This window comes from Mytilus galloprovincialis, chromosome 8, assembly GCF_965363235.1.
Source record: "Mytilus galloprovincialis chromosome 8, xbMytGall1.hap1.1, whole genome shotgun sequence".
Taxonomy (NCBI): domain Eukaryota; kingdom Metazoa; phylum Mollusca; class Bivalvia; order Mytilida; family Mytilidae; genus Mytilus; species Mytilus galloprovincialis.
In genome coordinates this window covers 21,798,256-21,812,364 of record NC_134845.1, presented here as the reverse complement: position 1 = coordinate 21,812,364, position 14,109 = coordinate 21,798,256, and the positions used below count along the sequence as shown (strand labels likewise).

The following is a 14,109-nucleotide window of genomic DNA, read 5'->3' as shown; positions in this document are numbered from 1 at the left end:
ACACAGAAATTAACAACTATAGGTCACAATACGGTCTTGAACAATAAGAAAAAACCTGTTTCAGAGGCGGATATAGGGAGGTTGGTCAGGGTGCCAGTGCCCAATCGTTTTTTTGGGACAAATTTGGTTGAATACTTAGTATATAGGGAATCTATGACTAAAAGTCAGTCTGATAACGGAAACAATATCCGGACACCTATTTTGTCGTTATTCTCCCAAAATAACAAAATCTGAATAATCATAAAAATGGATGACAAATGCGACTATGCATGTAACCTAAAGAACACAAAGGCATGATGATTAATTTATTGTGGAAGGAAGACAAGCGACACACAAAATGAGGTCTTCTCGTTTAATAGTATAGATAAGACGGGTTTTCCTGTTTGACTGGTTTTTCGCTAGTCATTTAGTGCCCTTTATAGCGTGCTGTTCGGTGTGAGCCAAGGCCCCGTGTCGAAGACCGTACTTTCACCTATACTGGTTTACTTTTACGAATAATTTAACGGTTACTGGCGATTCATGTCTGTCAGATTTTTTAATTTGTTTTTTGTAAATTGGTTTGTTATAAATTAGGCCGTTAGTCTTTAAAGTTGATTTTTTTCATATTTTTCTTGTCGGGGCATCTTATAGCTGAATACTAGTATACGGTATGGGTTTTGTTGAATGCCTTACGGTTGTCTTTTATTGCTTGCATTCACTTTATTTGAACTGTGGTGGAGGTGTGGATAGTTGTCTGATTGGCAATCAACCACATCTCCTTGTTTTTATATGATATAGATAACAACTTTCGGAATATTTTGTGGGAGAATTTATTAAATAAATAAAGAGCAAGAAGATTCAATCAATGTTAGTTTTGTTTTTATTAAATGATACGATTAACTAGTACAGTATGATCCATTAAATATAATTTGATTTGTATCTTTTGAGTGAATACTACTTGAAGACAATATAATGTTATTGTTATCAATAATAGACGACGAACCCTTTGTTTTATCGGATAATTCAAGGCTTGAATCATATTTGTCTATAATTTTAATATTGTCCCACGTATTTGAAATATTAGAACCATGATCAGTAAGAGAGTGTTTCTGTGGTGCATAACCATCGCTTTCGTTACATATGTTATTGGAAAAAGTATTAGAGCGAACACGATATTCAAAATCGGAACAAGATCCAAAAAAAGGAACACTATTTGCTTTGTATGATGTAACAAGATTAATGTTCTGGTTTATCCAGTTTTCTGTGTTGATTACACTGCTCCGTTTAGACATATTGATCATAGGAGATTTTTTTATCAGCTTCATTTTATGACGATGTACACAACACATAATTATAATTGACAAAAACGCTAGAAGGACTATGAAACATGCAACGCCTATCACGCCCTTTAAAAGGACTGGCAGCTCATACTGGATTTCATCGGTAGTAATTGTATCTGCTTGGCCTTTGATGTGTTCGGTTTCTACAAAACAAAATGTTAAATAATAATGAATAAATGTTTATACAGTATACATGTTATCTTAAATACATGTACGATGTCATAGTTATTATTTAGATATACTACTTCTTATCAAGCTTATTTACTATGTTGTAAATATTGGTTTATTTATAAAAATTTGGAAACATAACAAAATTTGTATGTGAGTCACCATTTCTTTTGCAAAAATATCATGCAGAAAAAGATCAGCATGATTATGGACATCGGACATACGTGTTCTTTTTTAACTGTTTACATTATATGACGTGTCTGTATCAAATATATTTTTTGTTGATATTGATTCTTTTAAGCCTTGTTAGCATTGACATACTAAACAAACAGTCATTGAGTCTGTAATTCTGTGTTTTTCGTTTCTTGCTTTGTAATATGTCTGTTTATTGTTCATTTAATGTGTACATTAATTATGCCGATGGATTGTTTTATATTTGTGATTACAGAGCCTTTTAAAGCTAACTATGCGGTATAGGCTTTGCTCATTGTTGAAGGCCATACGGTAACCTATAGTTGTTAATTGCAGTGTCATTTTGGTCCCTTGCTGAGGGTTGACTCCTTTGCAATCATGTCCCATCTTCTTATTTTAAATAGACAGCTTGATATTGATTCTTTTAAGCCTTGTTAGCATTGATATACTAAACAAACAGTCTTGGAATTCAGCGGTTGTCGTTTGTTTATGTGTTACATATTTGTTTTTGTTTCATTTTTTGTACATAGATAAGGCCGTAAGTTTTCTCGTTTGAATTGTTTTAAAATGCCATTTCGGGGCCTTTTTTAGCTGAATATGCGGTATGGGCTTTAATCATTGTTGGTTGAAAGCCGCCGTACGGTGACCTATAGTTGTTAATTTCTGTGTCATTTTGGTCTCTTGTGTAGAGTTGTCTCGTTGGCAATGCTACCATATCTTAATTTTTTTCATACATTAATTCCTCTTTTCTATGTAGACAAACTTTTCCTTTTATAAATTGCTATTTGGATCAGAATTGTCTCATTAGCACTCAAACCACATCTACCTATATCTAAAAGCTATAACCAAAACGTTTGCTTAAACCTCTTAACAATAAATTTTGATTAAAACAATACAAACCAAAATAAAAATGCCTTGACCCATTTCAATTTGTTTGGGAAAACCTAAATGTTCTTCCTTTTATGACTTTCATAGTATTTAGTCGTTTCCGTCTCTGTATATGGTTATGGTTATAAATATATTGAGAACAACATTATTATCGACTCCTAGGAGTCGATGTTAAGAATTGAACGATGGACAATTAGTGTGTGAATTTTTCTTGCTACCTGATTGGAAGATATTACGAGACGTGATTAATCAAAGTTTATTGATTGGTTAGGACAATCCAAACCTAGTAAATGTCCTTCAATCCAGTAGAGTATCGGATTTGTCCTCTATATTTTAGCAATTAGATTTTGCCTGGTCATTAATCATGCATATATATTCATGATATTGGAACACAGGTAACTTTTATCTATAAATAGAGCATTTGCATTAATCAATTATTTGTTGGCGTATCCGTATCGGCGTATCGTATAACACGTTTATGAGGAAAGGGTAAATTAAGTCAAGTTGGTCCCGATGAAAATATTTTATAATGCATTTAATTTTAATTGAGATCGGGGTTAAGTCATTATTGTAAACAAATCTGTTCGATACGTATACGTCGATCCGTGCACGTATCCTGATACGTGAATAATGCAAATGCTCTACTAGTCGAATCTTCTGGAGTTTCGTAAACAACAACGTTAAATGATATATACTACTTCATTACGTGTGACCTCACGTGTGTGGTAAAATTTGTTGATTGGTGCACGTGGCTATTCTAGTAAATGAATTAATCTACAAAGCGAGAGCACTTTCCATTTTCATCAGCTAAGAGTCGACTAGCCCTTTTTGAAAGGCTAATGCTTGTGAAAATTAGAAGGTGAAACGCTCGCTTCAGGAAAATATGAATAGATAATATATTTCTATGGACCAGTTATTTATCTAGACATAACTATAATACTTGACGCGGTATAATTGTTCTTTTACTAATTTGCGCAGTATGCCCGATACTTTGTTAAGGTGATGTAAATTGAGAGACAGATAGAGTGGAATAAAAGTTCATTAAAAAAAACAGCCAAATCCATATAATTTAAAAAATCACATTTGCAAGAAACCAAACTCCCCAAATCAATCTCAATGAAAATCCAGTATTGAATTAGAGGGGTAATACTTGTTTGATTCACAGAAGACAGGAGCACCCTCACAGCAGACAGGAGTATTTAGTTACTATTATAACTAAAACTGTTTTATCTAATATCTCGATGGAATCGGTCGAACCACACTATATACATATCAGGAGCTGTTGTATATACTTAGTACCTTGTATCAACTAGATATCTCGATGTAATGTGTTTCTTCTTACTTAAACATATTTCTGATATCTCATTTATATATAAAAATAGGAAGATGTGGTATGATTGACAATGAGACAACTCCCAACAAGAGATCAAACATCACAAAAATTAACATCTATAGGTCACCGTACGGTCTTGATTGATTAGCAAAGTCCTGTTTTAGAGCGGGTATAGGGAGGTGGAGGTGGGTCAGGGTCCCAGTGCACCTACTTTTGTGGGACAAATTTGGTTGAATATAAAGGGAATCACTGAAGTGTAACTGGCGTTGATCCCATCTTCTGCAGCCAGTGTTTTCTCCCCCTTTATGAACATTTCTGGATCCGTCACTGTGTCTGATATTAGTAGATATCATAATCGATCATAATCTGCTGATATCAATATAAGAAGATGTGGTATGAGTGCTTTTGAGTTAAATCTCCATTTAAGTCCAAATTTGTAAAAGTAAACCATAATAGGTCAGAGTACGACCTTCAACACGGATCATTGGCTCACACCAAACAGCAAACTATTATACCTACCTGATATCAATAGATATTATAATATGTTTCATTTATCTGCTTATTATGCCAGCTTTAGCTGGCACTTATGGTAGAAGCATCGTTTTTGAATAAAGAACTTACTCTCTCTACACGACCAATCTGAAAAGTTTCGTCACTCTCGTTAAATCTCGTACGATTATTTTTTTTAATGGCGGCCGAATTTAACGTTTTAACGCGATCTTGAAAAAACGGGACAGATCGGAATAACTTCGATGTTAAATACGACATGAATTTTTATTTGTTTGCAAAAACAAGAATTCAGAAATTTTGGTAGCCTGTGTAGCTTATTTAAATTTTATCGTACCACGGAAATTACCGAAGTTAGGACAACAACATCTGACGCCATGTTATGTCTGCTTCAACATTCCATTATCAGTGAGGTCAAAACAAATTACCTAAATAATCACAGGTACTCCATTTAAGGATGTACACCTCTGAAGAGCCAAAAATTTCCAGCATTAACCTTTTTTTCTTGACCTGATTTTTGGGTTTATAAGACTGTAACAAAATAATTGGTGAAGAAAAAATCATATGATGGTGCACTTCTTTTTTTTTCTACAGCCCTTTGAAAATACCCAATTTTGATGATTTTTCCCATTTTTCACCGATTTTGACCTATTTTTGGGCCATTGTCATGACAAAAATCACAGTTCCACAATTAAACTTTTTCTCATACTTTCTGTAAAGATGAAGTGAACCAATCTGAATAAATTTTACTTACAAAAACTATAGGTAAGTGTTAATATAAGAAAGTTTTATCATATTTTAATGCTGTTTTGTGTAAAATTTACCATGCTGTCAATTTTGTATTTTTGTGATTTTTCTCAGTTTTACGAACAAAATGCATATTATTTCAACTTTTTTGTTATAAATGAATGAAAAAAAGACATAACTAAGAAATTAGAAAAGACCAAAATGATATGGGATGTACAAGATTCTTGTAAAATCATTTTTTGTATCCCTCTCCCATTTTCTCAAAATTTTGGCTAAAAATACTGACTTGATTGGTCGTAAAATTTGAAAACTGGATTACGCAAAAAAACATTCATTGTAAATACACAATTTTTTCACAGATTTATGTTTGTTTATAATATTTTTAAAATTCATTGATATTTTTCTCTTCTATCACATGCTTTGGAAAAAATTCAAGAACGAGATTTCAACGAGACTGAACGAGAATGAAAAGTCAGAAGAATACATCCTTAAAAGTTACAAAATCATAGTTAACGATAACATATTTAGCGTAAAAGTTCCGTCCAGCCATGGGAACACAGAAAAAATCTCTGCAAGCAATACATTTCGGATTTTTTTTATAATGGCCATCCGGCATGCCAGTGATGCGGCCCGGGGTAAACTCCGGTGCACTGGTTGACCATGACTACTTAATAATATGTTCATCTGGCACATTATTTCCTAAACTAAATTTTTATTACTGAAAGTTTCAAACAATGAAAAGTGTTTTATTTACCAAATAACTCATGTGTTTCTGTGAGAAAAAAAAAATCATGTGCACTGGCGCATGTCAATTGTGAATATATATATACTTACCAAATATATTTTCTTTATCATGATACTCACATCGACATTATTAAAAAGTACATATCATGGGAAAAATGCACAAATTACAGATAAAATATTTAAAATACCCTATTTTGAGTGCATCTCCTGCCAAATCAGTATGTGTTGCATCTATATATACTAGAGGAGTATAATCAATGTAAATAAGGTAATTTTTGGAAGAAAAACCCAAACTTTTGAAAAAAGATAAAACACCCCCAATAATGTTGTACCATAACCCCATAGAGACCCATTCACTTATACTCAATTGTTAATGTACCCATTCGTTCTGAACATGCATGTAATATTTGCCACTGGACGTTAAACAACCAACAACCAATCAATATATAGGACATTGTCTTAGTATAAAGCTGGCATTTAAGGTAGCGCCTTCATCATATTATTATATCATACCTGATATGTATTAGCTATTATAATTTGTACCCAGAACATATTATATCTACCTAATCTATTTTCATTTTACTTGGCATAAATTATATCTAGCAACTATTTAATACCTGACATATCTTGATAGTCTGTTTCATTGTATAGTATGGGAGGGTTGACAACAGGTAAACAAACTCGATCGTTGCCATTACTTTTTCCTACACATTCTGTAACTTCGACTGTATAGTCAGGAGTGTCTCTATAACATTCGGAACATCTCCCACAATTCCATGTTGCCGTCAGGCGAAAATATCCTGAAAATGAAAGCATACACCATTTCAAAATTTGTAACTATTTTCTGTTCCCCGTAACAAAGTTGTCGGTGCCATATAGATTTACCCTTTTCTGTCATTCCGTCATTCCGCTATAAACCATTACACGGACTTTTTTCTAAAAGCCTTCAGATATTGGGCTGATTTTTGGTATGTAAAATTAACCATGATGAGTTACAGATCAAGTTAAAGTTTTGCTCCTCCTCGCTAATTTTTGACGAAATTATGGGCTTTGGACTTAGATAATTTGTTGAAAATCACACTTATACGGAATTTTTTTTCTTAAAGTCTTCAAATATTGGATGTGAGTTAACCATGATGAGTTACAGATCAAGTTTAAGTTTCGTTCCTGTTCCACCTGTGGCACATATCGTGTTGTTCATGTTATTACGAACTCGGTAAATAGTCTTATTCGGTAGGTAATATTCGGGAAAAGGGAACGGGATTGCAGTTACGACATAAGGAACCAGTGGACGCATAGTGTGTATGCAAAAGGAAGTAACAAATTTCCATCGATTGGCGACATTATTTAAAAGTCGTTGAAAACTAAGAATCGCTTTAGAGAAAATGAGAAGGCGCGTATTTCCCCGCTTTTTATAATAGTTTACTCACCTTGTTTACAGTTTCCACAGATATTATCGTTTTTACTTGAACATGGTTTTATAATGTCCTCAAGATATTGACAAGCCTTACAAGGCTTACATTTCATGTTCATCCCGTAACTGTCAGTAAATGTTCCATACGGACAGCGTCTACATTGAGTATTTAAAGTCTTCGAACAATCAGCCTTGACGTAGTGTCCTGGTCTACAGCCATGACATTTCATACATTTCATTTTGTATTTCGAGTAGTATCTACCTGCCTTGCATTGTCTGCATTTAGTATTTCTGGTATCCGTACAATTTTTTACCACGTGGTAATCACGTGGACAACTTTTACATTTTTTACAGTACTTAGATCCTTTCCGTGAATAGTATCCATTATCACATGGTTCACAAACTGTACCATTATAAAGAATACATTTGAATTTCACTCCAAATATTTTCGGACGCACTGAGTATTGCTTGCTATCTTTAGTCATTTTACTATGTCTGTATCCAACAATTATATTGTTGTCGTTGTCGTTAGACTGAAATAAAAGGAAACCAAATTATTTTACAAACAAGCACCTTATTTAACACCGTCCTATGGTTGAGAACCTTTTATTGAATGCATTTATAGAAACGGTTGGAGAAGATGCCAAATGAGCAATTAATACCATTAGTCGAACATAGACGTCGACCAGTCTTTGCTTTTATTTTTTACAATTAAGGGGGTTCGAGGGTCTAAATCATTTATATAGGATTTCTCTATATTTTTCTATAAATGAACTTTATCTTAAAGTTAATAGAAAAATAAAATAAAAAAGTGGGGTCACCGTTCACTTGCGCTCACAATCTGCCTTCGAAAGAAGCATACATTTTTGTAAAGGCGGTTTTTTTCTGTTGAAGTAATAGGAGAAATAAAGGTAATATCGAAATAAAAAAAGAAATTTATTACAGAAATCGCTAAAATTTTACAATAATTTAGTTTAAATACAGCTTATATGGAAATTATATTAAAAATGATAGCTCACCGATGAGTTGAAAGAGAAATTTCAATTTTAGAGCAAAAAAAATGGCATTTTTCCACCAAAGGGAGATAATTTGGAACTTTTTCAATGATGTATACATTTTGAAAGTCATCTGGGGCCACCACGAATTGATTGTTTTGAATGGTTTTTGTATCATATGATAAAGTAACAACTACAAAAGGAAATAAATAAAATTTGTAATGAAAAACAAATGCTTGATTTTTTTCTGAAATTTTTATACCCTCGAGCCTCCTTAATCGCCTCCTTAAAAGCATATTGACAATTTTAAATCTCTTGTTTTCAACACCCGGACGAAATTAAACTGTCCACTTCCCCTCTCAAAAAAATCAGGCTATCATAGAACCACCGAGTCGACGTGTATATAGCCGAATACCAGTGACTCATATTCTCATAATTGTATATAAAAACAACAGCTTTATTTGTACCCAAATTTTCTGAAAAATGGCCAAGTATATTAAGACGGATCCGGGTGTCGATCCATTGGCTTAGAAAATTGGTGTCTCTTATATTGAAGCAGAATATATGCATCTTTCAATCAAGAGAAAAGGGCAAGAGTAAACTGCAACCAACATATGTTCGTGTTGAATATTAAAACAAAATTTTAAACTATTTGATCCAAATGCAGTTAGTGGCCTTGTATAATTAAAATGTCATAGTAAATCTCCTAGATCACATTACAAGGTGAACAAATACCATTGTTATGGAAATGATTAGGAAAACAATTACATCATCCCTGACGAAATTCTTTTGGATTATTGTGTAAGAAAAGGAATAACTGCAAATAACTTAAAATAAATTAAATTATAATATACGTTTAAAGACCAAACAGCCTATTGATTATGTGCACCAACTAACGCATTTTTTCTATTGTCGAGTTGTGATATCGGAAATGAAAATGAGATATCGTGTATTTCGACTTGTATGTAGACAGACTACTTCTTAGAAAACATTATTTTATAGATTATATTAAAGCAGCAATAGGATGTGGGGATTGCAGGAAATATTCATACCTTCGGTCCAGAATATTGATGAAATATTTGCCATCGGACATTAAGGAAACAACAATTAGTCGCAGTAACAGTTGCCTGTGTTGTACAAATATTGGTTATATAAGTGCACGTAAGCCGATTCGACACTTTTACACAGATTCTTATCCGCAACTAAAGATTGAATTTTCAAGATCTCCGCCAATTATTTTTATCAAACATTCACATGGGGTCTGTCAAGAAGTGAACAGCTAAGTCACAATCTTGAAATAAAATTGATAATGGAAATTGGAAATGTGTCAAAGAGACAACAATTCGACCAAAGAGCAGAAAACAGCAGAAGGCCCCCAAAAGTTCCTCGACACAGCGAGAAAATCCCACATCCGGAGGCTAGTAAAATATATACTATTTCAGTGAAAATGGACGTATAACTAAACTCCAATGCATATAAATGAACTAAAATTTAACAAACCAGACAAGACTTATAAAGGCCAGAGGTTACATTACGGCCTTCAACAGAGGCTTTTATCTGTCAATTTAAACTTTATGTATATAGACTTTTAAATTAGTTCACCCAAGGAATCTAGAAAGTCTACAACTAAATACTAAATATTTAAAACTGTTTAAGGGAAATTGCGCGTTTAATGTCCTTGTAGATTTACTTTTAAAATGAAGTGTGGGGATTTCAGCAGTTTTAGGCAATAATTCAATTCTTACCTCATTTTTACAAATGTCCATGAACTCTTACTGGTTCGTGATATAAGTATACAAATAAGTAGATTTGTATGATTTTCATTCAAACAACTGTCCACGAGTTAGAATGTAAGCAGCTTAATTTTTTCTTGTTTATTTCGTTACTTTTGGAAGGTGCTTTCACTTTCATTTTTACTTTCACAGTTGCTCGTGAATAGATGCAAGTATTATTATGTAAATACAATCAGATTTTAAAATATTTTTATGTGTTTACAGTGTCCTACTTCGAGGTAAATGCGCAAAGAAACATATGAAGCCGTGGCAGATCTAGATATTTTCATAAATGGGACCCAATGACAGCCTAAGAGGGGCCGCTCCAGCCACGCTTCACTGATTTCCTAAATAATTAAACAATTTTTCCCCAAAAGATGGATATACTCCCCACCCCCTAAATCCGCCTGTTAAAAGCTGTAAGTTCAATGTCAACTGACAAAGGTGACTAAATGGCTATGACTGTCTGAAACAGACTAGAACATATGGTAAACAGAACACATTAAAACAATTGGACGGACAACAATAACAACTTAGCTTTGACCGTAAATAATTATAAAGGTACACCGGAAAGGTAATTACGCGACTGTGCAAGACGCACCCTCGACTGATGCATTCTAGTTTTTAAATATAAATGAGAACTTGAATGACAACCTAAATAGGTAAACGCTTGTAAATTTTATTAACTTCATGATAAATTATCCTCTACAGCTGCTTCATTGATAACCTTCGGTACTTAATTAAGTTGTGTGTGCCCAGTACTTGGCATAAGGAATCTATATACATTACTTTACATATTTATAAAATAGATAAACTAATTTTCTACAAAGAGAACACCAAAATTTGTAATATAAAGTGTTAAATCTATGTCATGATAACCTAGATTTCTAATTTGGGTTTGATTGTAAATATTAAAACTTAAAATAACTTTACAAATGAGGAAGTTTATGTTTATACTTCACAATATTGGTATCCTGCCAGTATACTTTCGGAGGCTTATTATGCTCATTTCTTTTTATATATATATGCCTTACGGCAATTGTTCGATTGTTTGTGAGACATTTTGTTTTTATTCCACAGAAATACGTTCACCCTTATGTCTTTTCAGTAAATTTATACATGAATATCTAACATTTAAAATATATGCATTTATTTTCAAAAATGAAGATAAGTTACGTATATTCAATTAAAGAATGTAACTTAAATCTTAAGTTTATGCAAACACATTTAGGTTGTTAAGATTTCAACCATAGTTTACATGCTTCAACTGCAAAACTATTAGCATTGTTCTTCGGTTGCCAGGAAGCATAATTACTCAGTAAAATATTATTTTTGCAAGAAATTTACATGCAATCCTTCGTTTTATCAACATTTTATATCAAGGTTGTTATTATAACGAAAATGAAAGTAAAAGTAGTAGGGTGTGTGCGCAATTTTCCTACAAGGGAAACACAAGTTATACTTACAGTTTTAGCTAATTTTCGTTTCCCTAAAACAAGACAGTTAAGTGCAAGTATTGCAAAAAATCCATAGTGGATAAGCTCCATTATAAAAGAGCGGCCATATATTAGGAAGTTATTTAAATCGAAACTAAAATTTCCAGTATTATTATATCTAAAAATAGCTTAGTTTACCAATATATCCTAAAATATATAATATAATTATGTGTATAAACAATGCCCTCGATTTCCGATTGACATTCTCAGACAATGCTTATAGTAGATGCACGGATTAACAAGTGCCTTTTATAGAATCCCATTCATTCAGATTCTGATTCCTTGTCCGAATTCAGCTATACGTTTGGGTCATTTTTGCTTTAAATAAACAGATTTAGCCCAGTAGTCAGCACTTCGGTGTTGACATGTATCATATGTATATCAATTATATGGTCATTTTTTAAAATTTCCTGTTACATCACTTTGAATGAAAACTAAGGATTGTCTTATCCCATGAATAGATTACCTTAGCCGTACGTATTTGGCACACCTGTTTTGGAATTTCTGGTCCTCAATGCTCTTCAACTTTGTACTTGTTTAGCTTCATAACTATTTTGATCTGAGCGTCACTGATGAGTCTCATGGAGACGCTCGTCTTGCGTATCAAATTATAATCCTGGTACCTTTGATAACTATTGACAGCTTTTTTACTTGATCTGGAAATCAACATACAGTTTACCAACAGCGGTTTTGACCGAGCGCTTGTAAATTAAAAAAAATATACTTTTTCGTGCGGCATAAGCGCTTTTCTTGATTTACCTTCAATTGGAATACTCAAACCCAAATATTTGGAAGCCAAGAATATATAAATCATAAACACATAAAGAGATATAAAAGGGAATAATATAAATGGATAAAATCATTTAAGGTAAGTTTTGCCTTATGTTTGAATCTAAGTTGCTCAATGATTTCTTAACTTGATCAACAAAGATTTTTTGAAAACATTTTTTAAAAGAAGAAGATCCGTTAAGGGCCAATTTCGGCATTAAATTCGAAATACATCTGATGAATGATATTTTTATAACAAGTATTATATAATAAGTATCTACCTCATTCCATTCAATTGGTTATTGTAAACGTTTTCGACAGACTTGGTCATTAAAAACGCGCAAATTGAAGCTAAAAATGTGAACAATCTATCAAATATTCCATGTAACGTCACTTTTGAGATAATTTTTGTCTACAATGAAGTGATCGCATTCTTGTTTACTCTCAAAATTTATATATATCATACATTATCATTAAACACAACATATATATAAGAAAGTACACAAGTGCGGCCATTTCCATTTTAGACAAAACCGTCTTAAAATTAGCATAAATGTTTAAATTGTGAAGATAATAACAGCAATTTATGAAACAAAAGCATGTTACTTTCCAATTAATAAATAAAAGTTAACAATTTAACAAGTTTGTTAAAACGCTATATTTTGGGACCAAATTAAAAAGGGATCTTACCGTGCCTACTCCTTTGTTTCAGTACCGTACTGAACACTGAGATTTATGATGATAATACCCTCGGAGACATATAGTCCATCAGTATAGTGGTATCGATCGAGTACTATTATATGAAAATGATACGTTATTGATTTAGTGCGTCCGACGAGCTTTTCTTGATTAACATTCACCAGGAACGCTTAAACCAAAACACTTGAAAGCCAAGTACATAAAAAAATAGTTTTACTGCAAAACGCCTCGAAACCTCAAATCGTCAAATTCATCTAAGGTCAAATTTGTCTTAGGGTTAGAGTCACTCAAATTTCTCAATAATTTCTAAAGTTATCAACAAAGAACATTTTGTTGAATATCATGTTTGTAACGAAGTACTGACTACTGAGTAAATGAGAATGAATCTATATTGATTTCGTGCGTTTAAAACGCTTTTGTGGATTAACTGATATCACGAACTTTTTAAAGCCAAGTTTGTATCAGAAATAATCACGTGAAGAACTTTATGACCAAAGTTGACATAAAAAGGCCATATTCACTAAAGTAAATTTTGCTAAGGCAGTTGGAAATTGTGTTTCTTAATCATTTATTGATTTATCAACAGAGATTTTCAGAACAAATTGTTACAAAATCATGTCAGAACTGAAGAACTCCGTGCTTATCTAAAGATATTCTCGAGGACTAATCGTCCATAATCAAGGAACTATGATCATTCAAAAAGAGGGACGAAAGATACCAGAGGGACAGTCAAATTCAAAAATCGAAAATAAACTGACAACGCCATGGCTAAAAATGAAAAGGAAACAAACAAACAATAGTACACTTGACACAACATAGAAAACTAAAGAATAAACAACAAGAACCCCACTAAAAAACTAGAGGTGATCTCCGGTGCTCCGGAAACGTTAGCAGATCCTGCTCCACATGTGGCACCCGTCGTGTTGCTTATGAGATAACAAATCCGGTAAATAGTCGAATTCGGTAGGTCACATTTACGAAAGGGAAGGGGATGGTAGTTACGACGTAAGGAACATATCCGATAGCATTTGTGAAACGGTTATTCCATAACGGTCAACCAACTCGTG

General features: G+C 32.9%; 1 long non-coding RNA gene across 1 annotated transcript; it reads right to left on the bottom strand.

The window, feature by feature from the left end:
- Positions 1-841: 841 nt before the first annotated feature.
- Positions 842-11,673, bottom strand: LOC143085325 (uncharacterized). The gene is made up of 4 exons (XR_012981299.1): positions 11,546-11,673; positions 7,329-7,845; positions 6,516-6,698; positions 842-1,462 (listed from the first exon to the last, which is right to left on the bottom strand). It is a non-coding gene; the product is annotated as an uncharacterized LOC143085325 (long non-coding RNA).
- Positions 11,674-14,109: the final 2,436 nt, after the last annotated feature.